This window comes from Leptonychotes weddellii, chromosome 7, assembly GCF_054177405.1.
Source record: "Leptonychotes weddellii isolate Sample4059 chromosome 7, ASM5417740v2, whole genome shotgun sequence".
Taxonomy (NCBI): domain Eukaryota; kingdom Metazoa; phylum Chordata; class Mammalia; order Carnivora; family Phocidae; genus Leptonychotes; species Leptonychotes weddellii.
In genome coordinates, this window is record NC_138375.1 from 112,481,533 (window position 1) to 112,486,056 (window position 4,524).

Genomic DNA, 4,524 nt, shown 5'->3' on the forward strand with positions numbered 1-4,524 from the left:
TCTGAATACCTGTGATTTTCCTATTGTATTTTTTTTTTCTTGCACATTAGCCTTTATGTTTTTCCCTCCTAAAAAATGTCTCCCTTCTCGGGCGCCTGGGTGGCTCAGTTGGTTAAGCGACTGCCTTCGGCTCAGGTCATGATCCTGGAGTCCCTGGATCGAGTCCCGCATCGGGCTGCCTGCTCGGCAGGGAGCCTGCTTCTCCCTCTGACCCTCCCCCCTCTCATGTGCTCTCTGTCTCTCTCATTCTCTCTGTCTCAAATAAATAAATAAAATCTTTAAAAAAAAAAAAATGTCTCCCTTCTCTCTACCTCTTCCTCTCCCTCCCTCCCTCTCCCTATCTTTTCCTTCCCCTTAGGATTTCTATTCTATCATTTGAAAAAAAAATGAACAACAAAAGCACTGCAGGACACCCAAATGGAAAAAAAAAATGTAACAGTTTCACAGCATCAGCTGCAAATAAAAGCTCTTGTCTAAAAACCAACTTCAGGGGCACCTGGGTGGCTCAGCCGTTGGGCAGGCATCTGCCTTCAACTCAGGCCATGATCCCAGGGTCCTGGGATCGAGCCCCGCATCGGGCTCTCTGCTCCACGGGAAGCCTGCTTCTCCCTCTCCCACTCCCCCTGCTTGTGTTCCCTCTCTCGCTGTGTCTCTCTCTGTCAAATAAATAAAATCTTTAAAAATAAATAAATAAATAAAAATAAAATAAATAAAAACCAACTTCAAATGCTACAGCTTAGAATTTTAAAGGTACAGGACTGTGACCTCTTGGCCCAGAAAATAGGCAACTCTACCTAGATAACCCCTTCTATCTCTCCTGACAGATAGTGGTTAGTCCTATAATTAAGATCTAATAGGTTATTTCACTTACTTGGTAAAGACACACTAATTCTAGTTTCCATTACTAAAATAATTCTGACCAAACCACTAAAAGCAAAAAAAGGCTTTCATCAACTCTGGTATCACCCCATCCGCTCATCCACACACATGCACTCAGGCTCCTCTAACCTTGACCCCCACCAAACTGAGCATTCAAAACAGATCTCCAATCTATGATTAAATATTATGGTGGGATTTCTGGCTCCATGCTAAGAGCTATTTCTTTCTATTAAACTGTTTTGTCTTTCTTCTAAATTTACCTTGAGCTTTAATGAAACAAAAGTCACTAATGTATAACTGTCAATAATAGTTTTTCCTGCGGTTATTTTTACCTCAAAAAAGTAGTGAATTAAATGTACTTTTTAATGCATGCCTTTCCCCTTAAGGGCCTTACATTGTGCAAGTAGGACAGGACAGGTCTATAAGCAATTACTTAAGAAGGTATGATGGACAGGGAAATGCAAATCAAAACCATAATGAGATATCACCTCATACCTATCAGAATGGCTAGAATCAAAAAGACAAGAAATATCAAGTGTTGGTGAGGATGTAGAGAAAAAGGAACCCTCTTGCACTGTTAGTTGAAATGCAACTTGGTGCAGCCATTGTGGAAAACAGTATGGAAGTTCCTCCAAAAATTAAAAAGAGAATTACCATACAATCCAGTAATTCCACTACTGGGTATTCACCCAAGGAAAACAAAAATGCTAATTCAAAAAGACACACGCACCCTTATGTTTTGTTTTTTTTTTTTAAAGATTTTATTTATTTATTTGACAGAGAGAGAGCACAAGTAGGCAGAGCGGCAGGCAGAGGGAGAGGGAGAAGCAGGCTTCCTGCCGAGCAGGGAGCCCGATGCAGGGCTCAATCCCAGGACCCTGGGATCATGACCTGAGCCGAAGGCAGACGCTTAACGACTGAGCCACCCAGGCGCCCCGCACCCCTATGTTTATTGCAGCATTATGTACAATAGCCAAGATATGGAAGCAACCCAAGTATCTGTCTATAGATGAACAGATAAAGATGTGGTATATATGTACAATGGAATATTACTCAGCCATAAAAAAGAACGAGCTCTTCGGGTGCCTGGGTAGCTCAGTCAGTTAGGCGTCTGCCTTGGGCTCAGGTCATGATCTCCAGGTCCTGGGATTGAGCCCCGCGTCGGGCTCTCCGCTCAGTGGTGAGTCTGCTTCTCCCTCTCCCTCTGTGATCTCTCTCATTTTTGCTCTCTCTCAAATAAATAAATAAAATCTTAAAAAAAAAAAATGAGATCTTGCCATTTGCAACATGGATGGACCTAGAGGTTATATATAATGCTAAGTGAAATAAACCAGAGAAAGACAAATACCATATGATTTCACTCACATGTGGAATTTAAGAAACAAATGAACAAAGAATAAAACAGCTAAATAAACAAAAAAAAACAGACTCCTACATACAGAGGATAAATTATTGGTTGCCAGAGGGGAGGTGGGTGGGGAGATAAGTGAAATAAATAAAGGGGATTAAGAGTATGCTTATCATAATAAGCACTGAGTAATGTACAGAATTCTTGAATCACTATATTATACATTTGAAACTAATGTAATAGCATATATTAATTATACTGGAATTTAAAAATAAATAAAATTATTTATTATTTATAAAATTTAAAATATACATATATATGTAAGTAATTTAGATAATTCCAACAATTATGTGAAAGCAAATGGTTCATCCTTCAATAAATGTATTTCTGGTTTCTTTGTACTCTGAAAAAAAAGAGTATACCTATCATAATAAACACTAAGTAATCTATAGAACCGTTAAATCATTATATTGTACACCTGAAACTAATATAACACTGCATATTAATTATATTTCAATAAAAAATACATTTTAAAAAAGTAAGATGTCCAAGTTATAATGTGTTACCGAATAAAAAATAGTAAGAAATAAAAAATAAAGACAAGAAAAGAAAGTATGATGGAAGTATAAACCAAGAGTTGTGGGGGCCCAACAGAGGTAAAAATTGTTTTTGAGAGGACACAAGGAGAGATTTCAAGAACGTCAACTTCCTGTTTTGTAGTATTTGTAGATCTGGTCCATCAGTCTGGTCTATTGTTGAGCCACTTGGTGAATGAAATAAGGCTTTTTTTTCTCACATGCCTGATGGGCCTGTATTCTCCCTTCTAGGAATCTGAGACTGGAACCTCATGATGTTTGCCAGATAGCCTTGGAAACACAATGTCCTCTGGTCGATGATCCAAAAATCCGCTCCTCCATCTCCTGACTGCAAATCATTCTGGACTGAGAGTAATGTTTCATATCTTTAATTGTTTCCAGAAAAGATGACTATCAGTGAGATGAATAAATACTTATGCCCTCAATTACTAAATTAACTATCCTGAATGTGTCCATCCAGTTCACCAGAGTTGAATGGAAAAATGCTAAAACATCCTTACAACAAGTCCCCTAAGTTTTCTCTCTGCCTATTTCTAAAGATTACCCCAGGAATAATACCCAAACAATCTCTAACAGAGAGAATCAACAATATAAATAACTCAAAGAATACCCCAATGTGGTTTAAATGTGTATGGTGTGTACTTCTCTGCAATGGAAAATATGATATTCTGAAAAAGGTATAAATAACGTGACAGAGCAACATGCATGAGGCTTCAACTCAAAGAAGCTGCTTCCCCTCCCACTCCATGCTGAAGAGTGTATGTATATATATATACACACTCACACACACACAATGGAAAGTCCTTACTATATACTTAGCACTGTGTTAGATATAAAAAGAAAGTGTAAGAAACAGCTTTAAAGAGTTTACAATCTAGTTGAACTGTCAGAGTTCAGAATACAACAGAGGGGTAATTTGGTGTCTTGGTTCTGAAGGCTTTCCTTCTGGCTAAGGTGAAAGCTGCCTAAAGGAAAGTAGAGAGTCACTGAAGGCAGACTTAATAATAACGGAGCCCTCGATTTATCTCTATACCCCTAGTGAGAATATACTGGGCAAGAGAAGAGTAAGGATCCCCCGTGAGGGGAAGGGGGGAGTATGTCAAGGCTGAGATGCTCAGGAATTCCTACAATCCTCCCTGAAGTCATCTATGCAATAGATGTGCTCGTGCAATAAACTGGAGAATGAAGATGACAGATAATTCCAGTGGGCCAATGAAGGCAAGCAGGTCTCTTTCTGCTGTTTCTATGCCCAAATCAAATTCCTTCCTGAAGCTGGGATGATGTTTCCCCTACTGGACAAGTGAAAGGATGGGGGCTGCTGGTGACAGGAACACATCCATCTGACATCTGGTTGTGGACTGTTTGCTGGGATTCTCTATTTTAAATCTGTTCTTCTAACTGGATTGGGAACATTCACAGACCTTGGCCTACATCCATTATTCCTCATGTACCAGCAGTCTACTGCCACCTCAGTATTTAAGATAGGACTAGGCAAGAAAAAAACATTTAATACGTATAGATTTTATTCATATTTTTTAAGATTCTATTTATCCAAGGAAAACTTCCAAACTCATTTTATGAGGCCAGCATTACCTTGATCCCAAAACCAGACAAAGACCCCATCAAAAAGGAGAATTACAGACCAATATCCCTGATGAACATGGATGCAAAAATTCTCACCAAAATACTAGCCAATCGGAT